At 36.8% G+C, this 23328-nt stretch overlaps 1 protein-coding gene across 2 annotated transcripts in view; it reads right to left on the bottom strand.

Moving 5' to 3' along the window:
- Window positions 1-23328, bottom strand: part of B3GALT1 (beta-1,3-galactosyltransferase 1) — a 556028-nt gene that overhangs the window by 439827 nt on the left and 92873 nt on the right. For both annotated transcript variants that reach the window (XR_002516404.2, XR_004176706.1), the window contains exon 2: window positions 2179-2231. The gene's annotated coding sequence lies outside the window, so the exon portion shown is untranslated. The remainder of the gene's footprint in view (window positions 1-2178; window positions 2232-23328) is intronic.

Genomic DNA, 23328 nt, shown 5'->3' with positions numbered 1-23328 from the left:
ATTTGTTTCAATAATTTTTTAATTTCCTTCTTGAGTTCTTCATTGACCCATTGGTTGTTCAGGAGTATGTTATTTGATTTCCATGTGTTTGTGTATTTTCTGGGGATTTCTCTTGCTCTTGATTTCTAGTTTTGTTCTACTGTGTTCAGAAAAGATGCTTGATATGATTTCTATTTTTCAAAATTCATTCAGATTTGTTCTGTAGTCTAAGATATGGTCTATTCTCAAGAATGTTCCATTTGCTAATGAAAACAATGTGTATTCTGTGGTAGTGGGATGAAATGTTCCATAAATGCCAGTTTGGCCTATTAGATAGAGTATGTCGTTTAAACTCCCACGTTTTCCTTTTCAGCTCTGGTTGGCACTATAAGGTCAGTTTCACCTCAGCACTAGTAAATGACTGAAGTGCTGTCAGTCCTGAATGGGGAGGTCTCAAAGGGATTATCCCAGCAGGATGGGAAGGCTGAGTTGGTGTTCATCCCCAGGGGATCTGTGGAATGTACCATCCAACAGCATGGTGTTGCTGAGTCTGATTTGGTGTCTCCTTTGGCCAAGTCACAGAATTTCCATGGCTGGGAATGTCAGTCTTGCCCCCTCCTTTGTCTCTGCCTGTCCACAGGGATATTTCTTCCTTCACTCAGTCGTGATGATTCCTGTGGGTTAAAGCAAGGACAAGTCTCCTGCAGGGAACCCAAGAAGCTGGTTGACCATGTCAATCTCACTTTTTCAAGCATGTAAACTGTGAGTTGAGGGGAGATTTCCTGTGTGCTTGGTCCTGGGAAGAATTTGGGGGAGGGGCATTGTGGATGTGGGAGTCTGGATTCTTTTACTATCTGCTTGGAGTTTCTCCACTTTTCTGTGGCTCCAGGAATTGTTTCATCCAATATTTGAGTTCTGGGTTGTTGCTGGTGAAAAATCTTGGTGCTCTATATTTGTTTCTGGATTTCTATGGTGGGGAGTGAATGCAGCTTGCTTCTGCACTGCCATTTTGGATCCAGAAGTCTAGTGCTTTTTATATTCTGATTAAGAAATGTCTGCTAACCCCATGTCATGAAAAGTTTCCCCTATAATTTCTTTTTAAAAGCTTTATTGTTTGCCCTTCACATTTATTTCTAAAATCTCTATGGAATTGCTTTTTGGATATGGTATAAAGCAGGGTCAAAACACTTGTTTTTTCAACTTACCAGTAAGTTGCACTGGGTGCCCATTTTAAATGATTACTTTAAAATATTTCAATTATGTTAAAACTTAAAAAAAAAAAAAAAAACACTTCCCCCATACCATCAATCCTTACACAACAGCTGCTTTATTTTTTAACATTTCTTTCTAGTCTTTTATTTTCTTCTATTTACCCATCCATCATGTTTACATACTTCATTTATTCGACAGTATTTGTTGAATATAACTCTATTTGAGTACTTAGAGTATATAATTCTCTATGACTTTTTTGAGCTTCTCTGGATAATAGTTGGATTTGTTTATTTCATGATTCTCTATGGGGAAATTCAATTTAAATCACAGCCAAAAGCAAAATAAGTTTTAAGATAAATGAGATTAAATAAAACCATGTACTATATTTAAAATTTTACATTTCACATGAAAAGGGAAGGCATAAGGAATTTAATGAGTAATTCGTTCTATAGCTTCAAATATATATATACACAAAGAAAATCCTTTGTCTGAACATGTAACAAAGACAATGAGATATTCTTTATCTTGATCTCTTCCTTTCTTTAACATAAACTTGCAAATGATATCCTTATAAGAAATAATATCGCCTCAATTTCTGAGCTATTCTGACCTAATAACACTCCAGGAAACTGAGTTCATTATAGTGAGGAAAGATTTCTATAAGAAGAATAGCATTTGGAAAATAATTATTGAAATGTTATAGTTAATATTAACCATACTCAGAAATTCAATATCCTTTAAATGTTCTTAATTTAATAAATTGGACACACTTAGGATTATTAAAAGTATTATTAAAACACAGTCCTTTTAAATGATAGTAATTACTAATACTGACATAGAATTAAATATTTGCTCCTGATGTGATTGACAGTGACTTTATACTTATAGATACTTAAATAACAGCATTTATAAACTGGCTATACCTATTAGAAATCTCAAGAATTCTTACTATATAACAACTATTGTAGCAATATGATGTTTACTCACCATGGCTCAAATGACTCAATCCTTACGGGTAGTAACTCAAAGGCCCATCCTTCCTGTCCAAGAAGCGAAAACAAAGGTACCATCAGCAGTCATGGTGGGGATAAAATAATTACAACATTGGCTTATTGACATTCAGGATTTTTTTTCCTGTGCTCACAACAGCAAAATGAGTTTATAAATTACCTATGTATGTAACACACATGGTTTGAAAGCTGCTCTTTAGCTCCCACCACCCAGTGGAAATAAAGGGACAGCAATTAAACAAGCATCCTAATTATCATAAACTCTGAGGAATACACGCACTAAGTGCCAGGAGGCACTCATTCATTTTCATGCCAGGATGTGCTTTATTTAAGCACAGTACAAATTACCAAAGCATCTGAAATCTAGGCGAAGGTAAAATGCTCTTGTTAATAGAGATATCTTCAAGCAAACTGTACTGAATGAAGAATGACTATGCCATCTTACATCAATTTTACTATGAAAAGAGGACTTACATTATAGTGAACATATTTATATTGACTGTGATGCATCTTCACAGTTTCAAAAATAATTAGTCAAGTTGAGCATATCAGTCAAAAACTACCAGGTAAACGAGTTGTAATGAATAGAAAAGAAACAAAGCCACAAAACACTACAACCTGTTAATTAACTGAAATTTTCTCCAGCTTAGTACCCAAACAACAACTAATCACAATATAGTCCATTTTATTTTTGTCAACTCTGACTTTGACAGAGTATTTCTGTTATCATTTGGTTTGTTTGACCACCTCCAAACTTCATGTTGAAATCTGATCCCCAGTGTAAGAATGGGGCCTAATGGGGGGTTAGTGTTTGGGTCATGGAGGCAGATCCTTCATGAATGACTTGGTGTCATCCTTGCAGTAATAAGTCAGTCCTTGCTGTATTCGTTCCCATGGAACCTGTTGAAAGCCTGGCACCTGCCTCCCCTTTCCCTTGCCTCCTTTCTTGCCATGTGATCTCTCAAACACTGGCTCCCCTTCACCTTCCACCATGAGTGGAAGCAGCTTGAAGCCCTCAACAAAACCCAAGCAGATGCTGGTGCCATGCTTCTTCTATAGGCTGAGGAACTGTGAGCGAAATAAACCTCTCTTCTTCATAAATTACTCAGTCCTGGGTATTCCTTTACAGCAACACAAACATACTAACGCAACTTTCTTTCTTTCTTTTTTTTTTTTTTTTTGAGATGGAATCTCGCTCTGTTGCCCAGGCTGGACTGCAGTGGTGGGATCTCAGCTCACTGCAAGCTCCGCCTTCTGGGTTCACACCATTCTCCTGCCTCAGCCTCCCCAGTAGCTGGGACTACAGGTGCCCACCACCATACCCAGCTAATTTTTTGTATTTTTAGTAGAGACGGGGTTTCTCTGTGTTAGCCAGGATAGTCTCAATCTCCTGGCCTTGTGATCCTCCTGCCTCGGTCTCTCAAAGTGCTTGGATTACAGGCGTGAGCCACCGTGCCTGGCCGCAACTTTCTTATATTGATCTGAAACCTTTTATTCATACGCATCTGTCCTTGCTTCTTGGGACCCAAACAAACAAAACCTAACCCTAGTCCCTTTTCATGATCAGACCTTAACATTTACATATTTTTAAAGATCATGTCCTCCCTTTTACTTCTCTTCCCTTCCCACGGTAATAGTTGACTATTCCTCACCAACTTACTGTATTTCAGGTTCTTTCCCTATAGAGATATATAGAGTTGTCTCCTTTATGAATATCCCAGTTTGTCAATAATTGTATGCAGTACTCCAGTCTAGCCATATCAGTGCAGATGAGAGCAGGGCTTCCCTTCCCTTGTGTTTTGCCACTACTTCTCATGCCATCATCAGATTATGCAAATCATAATATTGACCATGTAACTCTCTGGCCTCACACTAAGACAACCAAAACCATACTTGTACAAACCAAAACTCTGAGTCTTTTTTTTTTTTTTTTTTTTAAACATGGTGCTCTGCACGTATGTTTATTGTGGCACTATTTACAATAGCAAAGACTTGGAAACAACCCAAATGCCCATCAATGATAGACTGGATTAAGAAAATGTGGCACATATACACCATGGAATACTATGCAGCCATAAAAAGGATGAGTTTATGTCCTTTGCAGGGACATGGATGAAGCTGGAAACCATCATTCTCAGCAAACTATCACAAGGACAGAAAACCAAACACTGCATGTTCTCACTCGTAAGTGGTAGTTGAACAATGAGAACACATGGATGCAGGGTGGGGAACATCCCACACCAGGGCCGGTTGGGGGGTGGGGGGCTGGGGGAGGGATAGCATTAGGAGAAATACGTAATGTAAATGATGAGTTGATGGGTGCAGCAAACCAACATGGCACATGTATACTTATGTAACCTGCACGTTGTGCACATGTACCCTAGAACTTAAAGTATAATAAAAATAAATAAACAAACATGGTGCTCTTTAGCCAAATCTTGTTCATTATTTAGAGGTGAATGCAATTGGGGGTGGTGGAGTGGGGGTGGGACCGTCCTCTTATTATTCTGCATTATGCTTGTTTAAAATTTTTGAATTTTAATTGAACTATCAGGATTGCATTATTGAAAAATTCCTATTCTCTTCAAATCATCTTTCAAAATTTAATGCCATGGAAACATGACTAACTCAGGAACTTCAGAAATCTGACATCATGATAACTTCCATTTTTTTCACAAAAGTCTGGTCACTTCCAGCAGCCCAATTATTAAAAGCACAGCTCTGATGCCAGATGACTTGAGATTTAAGTTTGCTGCTTACTGGTTGTATGATCATAGAGTTATTTAACTCCCATGCCTTATTTATTTACATATACAATGAAAATAATAATATCTACCTCCTAGGTATTTTGTGAAGACTAATTTAATTAAAATACATTCATAACTAAGAAAGTTCCTAGTACACAACAAGCCTTAGTAGATATTTAGCTATTAACTTGCAACCAATTTCTCATAATTGAGACCAGAATAGAGGTTCACTTAGCTATTCTATCAGAGAATAGTTTTTCAGAATTTACTAAGCTTACAAATCATCTTGCCTAGATGCATGTTTCCAGATTCCACTTTATTTGATAGGTATTTTGACTTAAAAAAAATCTGGTGTTCTGCCACATAAGACAAACTAAAAAAATTTTTTTAGAAATATTATTACTCTAAATTTTTTAATTGATGACTATTAAAGTTGATGACTTTCCACTATTCATGAAGATCAAAATCAGACATTGTCCTTTATGAACTCTTTTTATAAATTAAAATTATTTTATCATATTATAACATTAGTAGGTATTTTAACATTTAGCTCCCCTAATGAAATTATCTATAATATTGTTATTATTTAATTTGGCCCAACCAATTCTTACTCAAATTTATGCCATCTGAATTTCTTAAAAGCTAGTCCATTCTTAGTGTTCACTCAGAACCTTTTATTTCCAAATTAGGGACTGTCTCAAACCATTTATTGGCAACAACCCATTCATTTCCATTTAATTTCTTGTTTTAATGAGCTTCTACTCCAGTTACGGCATTCAAGCCTAAATAATCTTCCTTAGTTCACAGAATTTCCCAAAAGCAATTCAAACTTGTCCTCAATACTGTGTCCTAAGAAGTATTAGCCTGTACGTAACAGGCTGTTAAAATGTGACTCTTCCCTTCGCGGTTTTGGCTGAGGCTTGAAGGCCATAGCTGATGCTGGCCAAAGAGAATTCTGAGAGAGATCATCATGACTGCTGAAAGTTTAAAGGAGGATTTCTTTGAAGAGAATGTAGCTGAGACTTCTAATCCCAAACAAAAGTGACAGAGAATTCTACAGGGTAACTCAGAGAACTTGATGTGGATCTCCTATAGTTGGGGATGCAGTGGATTAGTGAGGGTCATTGTGAAAAAGGTCTTGTTAAAGAAGGCAGCCTGCCAGGGAAAGAGGACCCCAAGGGTAAGAGCCTGTGTATTACACTGTGGGGAGCTCAGGAGAAGTTTGGCAAAGGAGAAACACTGCCTATCTCAAGGCAGTTGAAGACAGAAGGACCCAATGTGGGACTCTTCACAGAATTCACAAAAGTTTCCATTGAGAGAGTCAGTTTCAAACATCTGCTAAACTCAGAGAATGCAAGACTATCTTTCTCTTACTTTCTTCAATCTCCAATTGAGCTGAAAATTTAGGTTATCCTGCTGAAGGAAGAGAGACAAGGAAAGATGGAAGGTTAATTTTAAATAAAATTCAGAATTTTTTATTCTATCTGTGACCAAACTATTTTAATTACTTAATTGTGACTCTCTGGTAATTTAAAGTGACTATTGGTTTGTCATAGGCTTTTCCAGAGGCAAGAATGTACAGTCCCTACCCAAGCAGATTACGGGGAAAGTAGAAGATAAAAATAATGATGATTTCTAACTATATCATATGATACCTGCCTACTCAATTAAGCTGATTACATATCTACGCAGAGAAAAAGGGGACTAAAAAATAGACAGCCAAAGCTGTCTTTTTGAAGTTCCTGCTATTGGACTGAGTATAATAATTTCCTATTTAATTCTTGTCTGTGGAAGTTTAGGTTGCAGTTTCTATTTCCTGTCTCTGAATGCAGTCTTTTGGGATATATTTCCTACACAAAGCCAGATTTTCTAGTAAGCTATTCACCCAATTAAGCTATTAAAAATGTGCCTCCTGTTCAGTTCAAGATGGTCAAATTGTCACACAGGTTTTCCCTCCAGCCCTTTCTAAATCCCACTGAATTGGCAGTGAAGATGCACAAGGAAAAGTTTAAGTCTACAACAGTGAAAAAACAGAATTGAGAGGGATATCTTCAGTGAATGAGTCTGCAACAAATTTCTGCAAGTTAATGTATCTTCAGGGTCTAGGCATGGTATAGGAACCCACAGCACTCCCTATTGAGAAAGTCTAACAGAAATTCAGCTGGCAAAGCAGATAGGAAATAGACAGAGATGTGCTGATGGATAAAACATAATGGAATAATTTATATCAAAATATAAAAGAAGATGGAAAATATGAGCAAAATGTAAAAATGAATAGAATTTATTCAGGAGATCTGAGATCTGACTAAAAAGATTTTAGGAAAAGGAAGATAGAGGAAATAAAAGGGAAAGAAATTATCAAAGATGTGACCAAAAAATTGCACATTACTGAAGAAAATAAGTCCTTAGATTGAAATGGCTCACCTAGCTTCAAGCAGAATGAATGAGGAAAGGCCTGTTCTAACACACATACACACACAGACACACACACACACACACACAGAGAGACATAGATATAAAATTTCATAACTCTAAGAGGAAAGAGAACATCTTACAGAGACTAAAAATCAGATCATTTGTAACAGAACCTTTCACTCTGGAATCAGACTTCTAACGAGCAAAAGTAAATACTACATAATACTGAAGCGATATGTTCAAGTTTTAAAGAATAATAATTTAGATTTAGAATTTTATGTTTGATAAAGTTATTAAGCAACAATAAGAGCACAATAAAGACACATTCTGGCATGCAACTATCAGACTCTTACTTCTTTAGTCTTTAATTCCTCCTTCTGAGAAAGCAACTTAAGGATATACCCTAGCAAAATCAGGGTAAAAACAAGACAGAAGAAAATATAAAATCCCAGAAAATAGTGTCTCTAACACAGAAGTAAAGCTAAGAGAAGTCTTATAATGGCAACTTTACAGCATGCCCAGAAAACAAACAATTCATACTAAAGGAGGAGATAAAGGAGTGTAGGAGAGATCTCACTGGGAGCAAAGGCGATTTGTTATATAACTGAAAAAATTAAAAATGTGAAGAACAGGTAAAGGAATATGCTGCTTCTAAGAATCAGAAAAAACAAAGGCAATCAAAAACTTAGGAAAAATTGAAAGCAATACAATAAATGCTAAAATATGAAACAATTATAACATGTCATGACTTTAAAGTACTGGATGTAAAAGAAAAAAGAATGAAGAAAGAATGAGTGCAAGCCTTCTGGACTTGATGCTAAAAATATACTTTCTAGTGGCACAGGTGTTATTACATTACACTTACATTGGCTGCAACTATATTTTACAGAATAATTTAAATTTTGTTTTATTCAATTCATTTCTATTCATGCTATAAATTAACAACTATTCTAAGCTCTAAGAAACATAACACAGTGCATGCATTATAAGGGAAACTTGACGTTTTGAAGATGTTTTCTGGTCAGGAGCTTCTAACTCAATTATTGGTATGTGCTGCTCCTGTTGGTTCACATGTTCCTAGGATTTCAGAATGCTGCGGCAAACTGCATTCTATCACGCACCTAATGAAGCCACCTGCACCACTGCTATCCAAGGCATCTCAATTAAATGAGAAGCTGCCCTGTAATGGCTGTAAAAATGTTTCTGCCAGACAGACATGGCCATGGCAGTTTGCCATATCTAGAACTGCTCAAACTGCTGTGAACCCTGTGGATTATTTGCAGTCAGTAAGGTCTTGGTGTATGAAGTCTGTGCTGACAGATGTCACTTTGGCATTAAATATACTGGCGTCAGAACAGAGATCCCTAAAGACTAAGCTTCATCATGGAAATGCATGAGCTTCAGGACACTGGCAGGTTGTGGTGGATGAGAACTAAGTTTCCCTTGCTTTGTAGCTACAACTATTGGTTCAACTCCTGATATATAGTGGGCACCTAAGACATGCTTCAGGGAGGGATAAATTAAATGAGTGGTTCAGTGAATGATATTCTGAGCAGTTAGTCTAGTCAGACTTATTATACCTCAGTGGATTCTCTCATAAATATCCTTGGTGGGTATTCCTCTCATTAATTGTTAACACTTTTAAATGTATATCAAAATGTGTCTTTCATAATATTTTAATGTACAATGGCTTTGTTCTTCATTTCACCTCTCCTCCAAATCTAAATAAGAGTCATGAATGTAAGATTTACACCTGGCACACATTAAGCACTCAATAAAGATGACCTATTAGCTATTATCATTTTTAAAATGTTGGAGAATACTAGAGAGATAGCAATAGAGATAAAAATAAAGAAAATGGTAGAGATAGAGGGATAGCACTATCAATGAAGGGAAGGAGGAAAGGAGAGATAAAAGATTAAAAAGCGGCAAAAAAAAATATCAAATACTGTTTCTCATTACCTAATGGAATTTGTAATCTCTAGACCTAGACTGATAGTGTGAAAAACAAAACCTTTTGGTCTTTCCTTGGATCCTGATCCAATTAATTGCATAACCACTAACTCCAGTACTAGCATGAACTAACCTTGGTTATAACCTGAGACACTGAAACAAAAACTTTGTTCAAATTAAAGAACAACGCATTTAGATATAATAAGATATAGGCCAGTGAATAGGATTTAAAATTCAGGGGCATATAAAAATGTTTCATGCTATTATTTTGTACGGTAACAAAGATTAATTGCTCCAAAACACTTGAGGTGCAAGCAATGTCATATTATTTTGCTCTTCTACCAATCAAGTCAAATCCAGGGCTGGCTGGAGTCATTCACCTAGCTGAATAAAATGTCCTATCTTGGCGCTTCTTGCCTTCTTTATTAGGTTCTGGCAGCAGCTTGAACTACACTGCCTGGGAATGGGGGAGACAGAATTCTGTTCATAGTTCTGTTGTCTTTAATTGATGATGATATTCTTAGGTGGAATAAGGGTTAGCCCCATCTACTCACAGGACAAGAAAATTCAGAACCTGAGAACACAAAGGTATACAGGGGAAAAAGCTTTTCATTCTTTAGATGATTATTCTATAATGTCAAGAAAAGACAGTACACCAATACATTTCTTAATAACTCGTTTGTTACATATGCAATATAAAACATTTGAGTAGAAAATGATCACTCTCCCTTAATTCTCTTCCATTCCCCTAGTGTTCAAGAATCTGTTTACATTCAGGGTTGGTTAGTACAATTAGAGGGCCAGTGAGAATAGAATGTGTCAAGAGGTTTTCTATACGGTGCCTTCCGAATTGAGAGGAAGAAGATTCTCCTTTCACTTTTTCAAAGATTTGAGAAGTATTTAAAAATAGTTTTCCTCATATTTGCCTCAGGAAAAATAGGCTCAGCATTTTGGATTCAAAGGAATCTAAAAAGAAATTTTAAAAAGGAAGAGGAGGTGGAAAAAAAAGGAATAGAAGGGAAGAAAGAAAAAAAAAGGAAGCAAAGGAAGGACAATGGAAAGGAGGGAAGACAGGAAGGAGAGAGGGGGAAGAATGAATGAAGGAAGGAAGGAACTTCAATCAAAATAAGAGATCATCAATGATACAAAAATTAGATTTCACCTAAGAGTGTAAGAAATATAAATCTTACTCTAAAAGCCATACGGTCCTTCAAATGGTACAATTTTACAACCTTTTAGGAGAAGTTGGATTTGAAGACTTGGCAGATTCTGCTTGAGATTCTTTCATTCAAATTTTGTTACATTAGCCAGTCTGAAGGCTCTTTATTTGAAAAACTTGTCTTAAATAATTGTAGTAATACCACAGGGCTTGTAATCCCAGCACTTTGGGAGGCCGAGACGGGCGGATCACAAGGTCAGGAGATCGAGACCATCCTGGCGAACACAGTGAAACCCTGTCTCTACTAAAAAAATACAAAAAACTAGCCGGATGAGGTGGCAGGCGCCTGTAGTCCCAGCTACTTGGGAGGCTGAGGCAGGAGAATGGCGTAAACCCGGGAGGCGGAGCTTGCAGTGAGCTGAGATCCAGCCACAGCACTCCAGCCTGGGTGACAGAGCAAGACTCCGTCTCAACAATAACAACAACAACAAAAATAAATAAATAAATAAATAAATACCACAGGGCTGCTGTTGAGAACTTTGTTCATTGCATTAGAGCATGCCATTTTTATGAGGACCTTGTGAAGGAATTTCTTCACTTGGTAATAACACAAGTTGTTTTTTCTTTCCCTAAACTGTGTGAGGGATAGTATTATACCTTTTGCATTAGTTTTTGGAAATAATACAGCCATGTCTGTGGCTCTTCTTGGTCACGTCCTCGACTTCATGTACACTTAGGTCTTACACATCTCAGGAGGAACTGGGCTCTTCTGTGTTGATGTCTCATGTTAATACAGTATCACTGGGTAAAGGCTAAGTTTTATTTTAAATATTGTTTCAAATTCAAAAATAAATATAATTTATATATTATAAACCTTTCCATCCAAATGTTTAAAATTAAACACACACACATATTATATTTGTGGACTTTTGATTAAAAGAAAACAATTCTATTCAGAAAATATTTCAATCTAAACAAACTACTTTTCTGAGAGTTCTGGATAGTAAAGATTTTATTCTACTTAATGAAATAAGCCCTTTATTCCCCAAAGCCTCACTCTATTTACTAAGCATTCCTACATATAGAGGACAGCAAAACAGGACATGTGTTGCCGAATAAAATTTATAAATGACATACTGCCTAAAGAGCATGACAAACTTAAGATGAAAAAACCTTTGGATTCATAATCAACTCTATTTCCATTCAACCGTTTCCCATGAGAAATTCAAATCAAATTATGCAAAATAGCAATTAGATATAAGCTCTTCAGAGGAGTTATTTGGTTGTATTTCCAGTAAAGCCAAGTCTTCATAAAAGCCATTAATTAGTGTATCTTTTGTCTCAGCAGGAAAACTAAGAATTGAAGCCCTTGAACTTCATTTAACCTTCAGAAGAGTCTCTGCAGGTCTATTTTAAAATTCTCTGGAGGGGTGAGGGTAGGGGCACCAGTGAGAAAATATCCAGGAAAACCAAGATGAAAATGGTTATTGGTATAGTTTTTTGGATAAAAGTCAAAACAACTTTGTCAAACTGTGAAATTCCTCTTAGTTATTAACCAGCAATATATGTAATAAACATTCCTCACCTTTACTTCATCTCTAACTCCCATCCCCATTACAAATAGTTTTATTTTTGTATTTGTTTGATTTTTTCAAGAAGTATGAATTAATATCCAAGGAAGTATCTGTTTTCTACCAGAATTCATCGTTATAAAGCAGTTTCATGTAGACACCTTGTACTAATTTCTCATTGCTGCTGTAAAATGTTACCCACACTTAGTGGCTTAAAATGTTAACCACATTTAGTGACTTAAAAAACACAAATTTATTATCTTAGAATTCTGGAAGTCAGATGTCTGAAATCGGTTTCCTTGGGCTGAAACTGAGATGTCAGCAGAGCTGCATTCTTTCTGGAGGTTCTGGGGGAGGGGATTGGTTTCCTTGCCTTTTCCAGCTACTAGCAGCCACTGTATTCCTTGGCTTATGGCTCTTTTCTCCATCATCTAAACATATTATTCTAATCTCCATCATCATGTCACTTTCTACTCTAACTCTGACTCTTCCTGTGCCTCTTTGTATGGGCCATTGTAATTGCATCAGGCCCACCCAGACAATCCAGGGAAATCTCCCCATCTCAAGATCCTTAACTTGATCACTTTTGAAAGTTCTTTTAGCCTTATAAAGTAACCACAGGTTTCAGGATCTAGGACATGAACATGTCTGAAGAGCCATTATTCAACCACCCACTGGCCCCCAAAGATTCATGTCCATCTCACGTGCAAAATGCATTCACCCATCTTATTACCTACCCTTAAAGTCTCAATCCATCACAGCATCAATTTAAAATAAAAATCATCTAATATTATAAACTCAAAAGTCCCAAATGTCAACTAAATAATATAAATTAGGTGCACGTGAGACTCTTGGTAAAAGACATCCAGGGGCAAAATTCCTCCTCCATTTATGAACTCGTGAAATTAGAAAATAAATTATCTGTTCCCAAAGCACAATGGTGGGGTGGAACAGCATAAGATAACGGATATAGACATTCTCATTCTAAAGGGAGGAATATAGAAAGAAAAAAGGAATCCCTGGCTCTAAGTAATTTCACTTCCAACTGGACAAACTCCATTAGGTTTCAATGCCTGAGAATAATATTCTATGTTCTGCAATTTTGCCCTCTGGGCTCTTCTTCCACCCATAAAACACTTCATTCCCACCTTCCACTGGGAGACATAGAGAGCACTGAGTGGAGTGTGCCTCAGGGATGGAGAGAAAAATGCCTATTTTGCTTATCAGTTAGTTATGAAATGTGGAAAATAATGCTTTTTAAGTTGTATTAAAATGCTCCCACATCAAATTGCTCCTAGTAAAAAGATGACTTCAAAGGATTCCAAACATTAAAAAAAAAAAAAAAACCAACCCTTTACTAGGGTTGCATCAAAGCTGTGGCATCAAAATATCATGTACACAGCTGGAATCATATATAAATATATCCTGCTACTACAATTATCTATTGTATTTTAGAAATACAGCACAGTACACTGTGTACTGGAAATTTGGTTGGGGCAGTTTTGTTTCTGAGTTAAATGCAATGATTACTTTGAGATAATCTGATTTTTGTAATGACAGATATAATTTAGAACTGTCAAAACTCTTCTGTATAGATATAGAAAACGAAGCGTGTTTGACCTAAAACTGTGAATGTTTAAATCAGTAGAAGGCATACTTGGTTTTAAGATTTTATCACAAATTTGTGTTTTATAGAACTTCATCAAAAATCTTTATAACTCAGAAGTGCATGGACATTTCATTGTTAAAAGGTATTCACTAAGGCTGCAATTTATTTTGCTACTTACTTTGGATTAATTTCACAGCTAAAATTAAATATGAAGAATGGTTTGCTTATTTTAGATAAGAATTCTAACTGGAACAAAATTGAGACGTTTCTGTCATGTGAGCCATCCTCACCTCTAATTCAACAAGCTAGCTCTGTATGATGTATGCAGAGTAATACATTGCAAAAGTTAAATTGTTATATTTAATATAATGATAAAGACAATATTGCTTGCTCCGTGTCTACTTTTGGGTAAGTCAGAGCAAAGTCAGACAAGTGGATAAGGGCTTTAAAACATGATGCATGTACAGGTTCATTTATTGCCTTTAACTCTTACACTATGTGATAAGTATTCAGAGGTGACATATAAAAGTCTGCAGTTGAAAAAACCTACCACATTATGTCAAAAGATTGTATTAAGATGAAATTCCAAAAGGTTACGCAGTAGAGAAGTATATTATTGAAAACAGATCATCTTTACTGAGTGAGAATAAACCCTATTTTTAAAAGGAGGAATGCAGAAATTTAAATTGTTTTCATAATTTACCTTTTTAAAACGTATTTATATAATTGTATTTATTTTTTAAAAACAGAAATAAGGGCCATGCAGATTGATATTAGCTGTTTTGTTTTCTACTATGTCTTTGTTTCACATTGTGTTTCTGTTAGGGGAGAAACAAAATGAGATCCATGTTGCTTTCAGGGCCCTGTCCTAACCCCAGAATCCCTCCTCTTAGCATCCACACTCTCCCTGCTCTTGAGCATCTTGGTATTGCCCAAATCTACTTTAATGAACCTTGGTGCTTAGGACAGTTTCCACTAGATCACAGGTGTGATTATATAATTAAAAAAAAAAACAACTCACCAACAACATAGACATTTCTTAATGGTACACATTTAGCCCAAAAACGTACCGCTTTTTCAGAAGTGTTCATTCTAGAGGAGAGAGTGTTGTGAGACATCCATCAATATCATATGGATTACAGATTGTTCTTGGCATGACTGATTTATGTAAATTAAAATAAATTATAATATACTAAGTCAAATAAATGCACTAAAACACTGTTTCTGCTATTGTCTTTAAGTTTTAATCTTCTTTTGTGATAATTTATGGGTTTTTCCCAAAGACACTGAAGTTTGAGCCAGAGTAGCTACCTAAAGATATTTATTAGACAAGTAATTTTAATTATTTTTACTTGATTTAAATGATAATTCAACTTTAAAACAGCAATAATACAGTTTAATACATCTCAAGACAAGGTTCAAAAATTGAAATCGATAATAATTCTCTTAACGCTGACCTTTCCTAGCATGGAGAATATTAAAGCCATTATAATTGAGACTATATTGTTTTTACCATGAATTGAGTATCAAAATTACTTGGAGCAGTTTTAGATATAGTGTATGATACTCTTATGCCCAATGGGCTTATAAAAAATAAGATTGATAAAAGGACCAAATCAACAGGCTGAGAAGTAGATATCCCTAAAGTTAAAGAGTACCCTATTTAGATTTTGTTTTTTGGCGGGGGTTGGCCTTTCTTCAGATTCTTCCATATTCCTAGTGATTTTGTCATCGAGGGCAAACTTCCCAAGTTAGATAATTGTTAAAAGCTTACAGAAATGATTTAAAGGAAAAATTTGGAGAATGCAGAGAGATATTTCTGGTCTAGTTTGCTCGTATGACTCAAGCAGAAGAGGAGAGAAATACAGATACATGAAAGTAAAAACAGGTCTGCTTGGACAATGTAAATGACACAGGAGAAAAACACACCCAGAACTGATGACGCCTTCATAGTTCTACAGAGACCAAGAAGTCAAGTCCGATAAGGGTGCAAGATAGATCCATTATTTAGTCACTTTCAAATGTGTACATTTGCCCTTCAGATTTACCTTTGACTTATTAAAGTCAGAGTGTAAAGTTGTATCATTTAAGAATACAATCGGTATTAATTTATGGTCTTTATTGTCCTAGGCTTGGCTTTAGGTACTAGAGATAGAAAGTTAAGACAAAGTAGGCAACCTGCTCTCCTTATAGAAATTACAATCCCTTTACAGTAGGATGGAAAATAAATACCAAAACTGGGACTGTAGAAAGAAAATAGGGATAAAGTTCTAATAGACAAGCAACAAAAATATAAAGACAGTTGAGAGGAGAATGCTTGTACATTATCGATCCTCTAAAACCAGAAAACTTTAAAACCTCACATTTGCCATAAAAATCTATTAGATCAGGTAAATCTAGATGGAGCTTTAGCAAAATTACACCTACCTAATGAGAGCTATCATTAAAGCAACCAGCAGTGGGTGGAAGAGCATTCATTATTCTTTCATCAGTTATTCCCATGATTCATATAAGTGTTCTTCATCACTGATTTATTAGGCTTAAAATCCAATATTATTAAAAGGCAATTCTAAATCGTATCAAAGCAGTGAAAGTGTTATGTGAAAGCTACTGAAAAACAAAAGAGCTAAAATAAAAGAACAAAAACAAGCCTCAGGGAGCTCACATAGTTAAAAAATAATCACAATGTAGAAACTATGGGACTACGATCAAACCTGCCACATAAATGTACTGTTATCCAGTTCATCATTCACCTGCCTAGTACTGCTGTGTTCTGAGGAAATGGAATTTCTATAATACAATTAAACTACTTAGTTATGCCCATGACAGTGGATGATAGGACTAAAAGTATAACCTCCATCTGTGGGAATCCAGCAAACTAGAATCCTTCAAGTACTTTCCACATTCCTTTCCCTTCAATAACTCTAGGTGGCAGAAGTGAGAAATCTTAAAGCAAGTTTCATAGTATATTTGGGAATAAATATAGGCCTGTCTCATTCTCCCTTATCTAGACTCATTTAAAATGAGAATGATGGTCAAGAGGTCATGTAATTTAAAAATAAATAAAAAGATGGGATGCTGTATATGTATTAGTTGTTAAAGCAGGAAGGGAGATCAATGATTACATTAGATTAAAATGAATAGATGAGTAATTTGATTGATTGATTGATTCATTCATTCATTCATTCAGATATTTACTAAATGCTTTATCTGCTTCAGACACAGTACCTTCCCTAAAGAGAGATTAGTAACATGCCTTGCTTACATTCTAGCAGAGGAAACATTAAATAAATAATTACAAGCATCGAGAATGATGTGGAAGAAGGATCTTAAACAGGGGAGATTCCTGCATTTTGTCCAGGATCTGGGTAGGAGGGATAAGTTAGGGAGAGAAAGGGCATATCAGAATTTCTGAAAAAAACATAGAGTTAAAGAGAAGGTAGTGGTGTGTTTAGTTTGAAAAAGCTTCAAAGGTAGGGTTAATACATGCTCTCTAATTGAGAGCCTTTGCCTAGAGCCTAAGTCCAAGTCTGAGATCTTTAAAAAGAGCTTCTTCTCTCAGCAAATCCGATGTTCCATTTCCATTGGCAATGGGGAGGGAAGCGGAGGAGAAAAGTAAATCATTTTGGCAGGCGAGAACAAACTCATTTTCTTTGAAGAGTAGTAGACCATAGTTGACAATTTCTGGAAGGGACCAGATCAGGATCATCCACACCAGAAGCAACTCTATCAGCTCTTGCTTCATTTCTTCTGCAGCCCCCACAAACTTGAATCAATGATTTAACCCCACCTGCACACGGCTCTGGCTTCAGCCTCTCAGATAAATCCCAGCTGGAGCAGGACTTGGAGGCTATGAATAGAGTGCAGCAAAGGGTTTGTCCTGAGGTCCTGTGTAGCTGACATTTTCTCCTCTTTCCTCCATGGTGGCCCAATGTATATAGGCTGGGCTTCTGCCTTGATGCCTCCTTACTACAGCTCATGTCCCTCTCAGTCAAAATGAGGCCATTTCCAGAACCTCTTCTCATGGGATGGTTCTTTTCTTTTCTTTTCTTTTTTCTTTTTTTTTTTTTTTTTGACAGGGTCTCCCTCTGTCACCCAGGCTAGAGTGTAGTGGCACAATCACAGCTCAATGCAGCCTCCATCTTCTGGCTCAAGCAATCCCCCAGACTTGGCCTCATAAAGCGCTGGGACTATAGGTATGAGACACCCTGCCCGACCAGTATGGTTCTCTTAATAATTCAACTGGCCATCCTCTTTTTCTGCAGATGCCTAGGCTTTACATCTCAGGCCATGGGTCTCTGACTAGGGTCCTCTGGCAAAGAAACAGATTTCCTAAAACTGTCATGCAATTCTAGTTCACTCTACCATCACCTAAAATTCCCCATTTCAGCGGCCTGTTCATGGACTGGGTATGCCTGGTACCTAGGCTGCCCTCTATTGTGCCTTGAAGTATTTGGTTGACCTCCCTAATGGTGGTAGCATCAGCAAGTTGGGTAATTGAAGGCATTCTCCAGTAGACACTCTTTTAGGGTAGTTGTTTCCTTCAGGCATTACAGTTACTCATACCCACAATGAAATCACAAAATGGCACCAAACCACTAATAATCACCTGGGCCCAATTAGTGGTTGGTTCATTGACATTTTTATGTTTCTCTGCTTTCTACTGAATGAACCTACTGATGTCTATGCATCTGAATTTGTTCTCTGACTTGCAAATTTAAGAACTATGATACTGAACATAGACAAAATCTTTTATCCAACACTTTTGGCTATGGGAAAAAAATAATCTAAGCCTTGGCTTCACCATCAAAAATATTCATGTGCACACCAGAAGCACAGAATTTAGTCTATGACAAGTTGTTCTTATATAATATACAGGCTCTCTTTGTAACCAGATTGTGACTTCTTCCTGCCAGCCAAAAAGCTGATATATTCTTGGAAATGTCTCTTCCAGAATTTAAAAAGAAAAAAAAAAAGATAATTTACACTCTAGGAAATTATTTTGTCCACAAAAGAAACAGATAGTTTCTTCCTTAGGGGTTAAGACCTCCATGTCCTTTAGTTAGATTTGCAGAAGTCAAAAATTTGTCAGATATCAATATATGGTTTTATTGTAGAGATGGCTTTTCTTGGTTCTAGTGGAAGAATTGCTACTGTATTCTTATTATAGTACAGAAGTTCTCAAGACTGGCTACACACTGAATCACCTGCTGAGTTTTAAACAAATCCTTCTATTGCCTATTCATCCTCCACCAGGGACTTTGATTTCATTGACCTGGGGTGAGGCCAAGCATTAAGTCTTTTTTTCAAAACTCCCCAGGTGATTCTATTGTGCAGCTAGGCTTGAGACTCATGGCTACAGAGGGTCAATTTGTTTTCCTTTCTCCTTGCTATTGAGCACTGGAATCTCGGTTACTTGGAAGACTATTTACCCTCAGGTGTTTTCACTCTCTTATTCTCAGGTATTCCCTTCAAGCTGACTAGGTTGGAATACATGAACTTGAGTGAGGCCCACGGGAGCATCAACTCCACGTGACTATCTGTCCACCCCTGAACCCCCAGGAGCCTTTCTGGAGATTTCTTCAGTCTTTCTCCTTCCGACACTTTGGAACAGATGGTTTGTCTTAACAGAACATTTTGCTATTTTTAATTTGTTTGGTGATTTAAGGCCAGATTCTTCCCTCACATAACGCAGAAACCTTCAGTGGATTTCAAGGCAGTCTTAAATCTTACCAGGTAAAGCTTATTTTACACTCATCAGTGAATTACACAACATCATACTCATTCTCCCTTTAAGGGAGATGTGATATCTATATCACTCATTATTTTACATCTCCCAATAAATGCAGGATTTAGTATTCTAATGCCTCCGAAAGTCTCCTCCATCCCTCGAATGCTCCTTTTGACAAATGATATTTAATGCTGCCGACAGGAAAGCTATCTCTCTGCCCAATGCCACATGTTATTCAAAAACATTCAATATTTGCTTTATATTTTCATTCAAGTTTTGCTCTTTAGGAAATGCCATTAGTGATGTAATAGGTGGCATTCCATTAAGTTACATATGTTCCTTTCAAATATCATTCAATGCTATTATGAAATAAAAAAAATACAGTTTTGAAATGCAAGAGTCTGTGTTTTGCCAGGTGCAGAAAATAAGGTATTTTTTAGCCTTTTGTGGGAGGACTGGCAGTAGAGATTAACATTAACTATTTTTTTTCCTTTTCCAAACAAAATATGACCACATTATTGTATGGCTTAGTTATTCAACTTAAATTAAATGCACGTAAATAAGCACATTGTATGATTTCACTAGTAAATAGGTGTATTTAAAATGAAATATGCAAGTAACAAATTGATTCATTAGTAACAAATTGATTCAGACCCTCTTTGGAAATTTTTACAGCAAGTCTAGTGGTTACTAAAGTAAGAAGATAACGCTGAGTTAACGTTGGCTTAGTTTTCTTTACCATCATTTCCCTTTGTAATTCCCCTCAGTCTTTTTTGGCAGGATGGGGCAGGGGAAGAGAATAAGATATTTTGCAGTTGAATGTATAAAAGAGAAGCCACAATGAGACTCTTTATATGATGAGATAACATATCGCCTCCTCTACAGGGCCTTATCCAGATCCAATTTTACAATTTTGAAGCTTCATTATGTGACTCTACTTAATTAATATAACATCTGATTTTATTAGATTTTTCCCAACTGACAAAATCAAATGGTTTCTTTAATGCAACAATAAAACTAATTTAATTTTACGTGTATTTTTCTATTTATTCTAGCAGTGTCATAAATCTGAGTTTGGGGATGGCATATTGTTGATCAAAATGCTAATGAGGACAATGACAGCCTACCATATCTTTTAATGCCCTCTCTTGGCAGAATTAAATAAATACAATAATGGAAAGTACGCTAGACCAGCAATGAAGACTCCCTGGTTCTAACACCGGTTTCCAAGGCAGTTTCCTTACCCACGAAATGAGATGGTGAGACTACATACCAGTATTGACATCTGTGTTCCGTGGAGCCCTCAAGCAACCAAGGAGTCACCCAAGTGGCAGAGGAGGTGAGAGACAGTTACGGAGCTTCCACTTCATCTAGTCTTCTCTTTCATCTATTTTACAGTTAGGGCTACTTTTATTTGGGGAAAAATGGTTTAAGTTTCTAAAACTAGTTTGAAACACCATTAGAATAAAGATTGACTAAAGTCTTCTCTTATCTCAGAAGCAGAAGGATACTTTACAATAAGATTTAAGTTGCTATGTCGTCGTGTCCTCAGCCTGACTGGAAAGCTGAATTTGCATGTCAGACAGTGATACTGTATGGACTTTGATATGGGAGGAGAAAATCTTACAGCAGTGTAAGGCTAGTAACATGATTTGAGACTATCACTTCCATTTATAATCCAGTATAGTATGTCATCATTACTTGAAAAACTTTCGGAAAAAAAATTCAATACCTGGTGATATCCCAGGTGTACTGAGACTCTAAAGGAAACAAGAGATAGCTGCATTGTTACATATTTTGAAAACATATTCCCGGGTTATTCTGTTGCTCACCTTCAACTAAGAACCATTATTTGTACTATTTTTTTTTTTGCGTTTTCACTCATTCTCTATTTGATTTCCCACCATAAAATTAATACCACTATTTGCAGTAATCTAATCACCTGGGTTTGGAAAGCAGAATTTTCTTTTTACCCTAAAGAACGTTCTTCATAAAGAGTAAGCAGTGCAATCTTACAAAAAATGGCCTGCTCAGGTACCCAGAGCACTTTCAAACCATAGCTGAACTTCATTAGTGCTACTGAGGAAAGGCAGTGCTAAATTCCTGCTGAGGAAAAGATAACCAGAATTCCCACTGTGTATCAATCTCAATTCTGGTCTACGTCAGTTAGCAAAAGCCACTTAAAGACTTAGCATCTCCTTGAAGGGAATCAACCTGTTTTGACTTCTCAGCTGCAATATGCAATACAACGAAGAAAGAGAAAAAGTTAAAAGATCTAAAAAACTGGGTAGTATTTGTTTCATTTGAAATATGTTTCCCAGGAATATAAATAAAAGTTTATAAACAGTTCTCCTTTCAATCATTACTGTGTTTAGGAGAGATAGGTTGATAGAACACTTTTAATACTCATCCTCCAAGAAACCTGAGGCTGAGCTGAAAAGTGGAATTCCATGGTGGTCAAAGGGTTGTTTTGGATAGAAACCTGTGCTAGTGGTGTCCACCAAGGCAACAATTTTGGTGGAAAAAAAAGGGATCTAATACAGCAACACCTCTGAGGTTATGCTGTCTTGTTTCCAATCCCAATTTTGTTATTTCCTAGCAGTATGGCCTTTGGAACCTTCCATAAATCCTCTGCCCCTCAGTTGCCTGATCAGCAAGTTATTAGTGAAAGCTCGTCATTGTTCCTACAGTTGCTACCCAAATCAATCCATCCCAGGCCTGACTTTTCAGGCCAGGAAGAAATTTTACATACAATAAATTCTAATATTTACTGAGCACCTACCAAGTAATGGGTACTCTATTAGTGACAGATATACCCAAGTAATGGGTACTCTATTAGTGCCAGGGAGTGGTGGTTATAAAAAAGATATACTTTCGCCTAAGAGAGGAAGACAGGTAAATAACTCTAAACAGGGTGGTAAGTATACATACAGTTACACTAAAGGTCTATTACAGAGTGATTAATTCTGTGTAGGGGAAGAGTTGGTTCAGGAAGAATTGTTGGGGAAGGTGGAATGTGGGCAGAATGTTAAAAGAGAGTTGGAAGTAGACAGGCAGAGTGGGTGGAAGAGCATTTGGGGTAGAAAGAACAGCATAAGCAAACAGTTGGGAGTTAGAGCTCCTGCTCTTTGGGGAGAATGACAAGAAAGCAGAGGTTCTGGGAACTCAGTGGTGCTGAGTTGGCAGCCTTGCTTCCCAGATTTTACTAAACTTCCCCAAGCCTCAGTTTCCTCCTCTGCACCTGACTGTGGTAAAGGTTAAATGAGATGACTGATTCTCGGCACAATACTTAGCATATGGTGAGCTGCTTCTGTGGTGGTGGTGGGAGGATACTGAGGACACTGCTGATGATTTGGAGGGAGATGGGGCTCAAAAAACACAAGGAGACCAACCTCCTTTTGGAAACTTTTGGGACACGATGGAGGATATTGGGTTTTGGGCCCAGAAAAATTGGTGAGATGGAGGTTTTAAACAGGTGAGAGGGATGATCACATCGAAACATCATCCAAGCAGCAGCACAAATGCTAGCTTGAATGAGAGAAAGGAAAGACCAGATGCTAAGAGGAATACTGAGCAAATGGTGTGGCAATAATGCAAGAAACAAGCTGAGGGCTGGCCTGAGAGCAGCAGCAGTAAGGATGGAGCAGGTGACACAAGAGGATAGACATTTTGGAGGAACCCAGTGACTGACAGCATGAGGGAAGGGAGAGGAGAGAAATCAGAGGTGTGTAACTTGGGCAACTGACTGGATAATGGTTTCTGCCAAGTAAATCAGGGAATATAGGAAGTATGTGTGAGGAAGTGGGTGGATGGGGATCAGGAAGGGGTTTCAAAAATAAGAGTTTAGAATTTAAATTGCCCAAATTAAGCTTAAGATCCCTTGAGAATTCTGAGAGAGTGATGCTTACCATGTATTTGTTAGTTTTTTTCAGGGAAAAGAGA

The sequence above is a fragment of the Papio anubis genome, chromosome 10, assembly GCF_008728515.1.
Source record: "Papio anubis isolate 15944 chromosome 10, Panubis1.0, whole genome shotgun sequence".
In the NCBI taxonomy this organism is placed as follows: domain Eukaryota; kingdom Metazoa; phylum Chordata; class Mammalia; order Primates; family Cercopithecidae; genus Papio; species Papio anubis.
The sequence above is the reverse complement of the archived record's forward strand: the minus strand, read 5'-3'. Positions and strand labels throughout refer to the sequence as shown.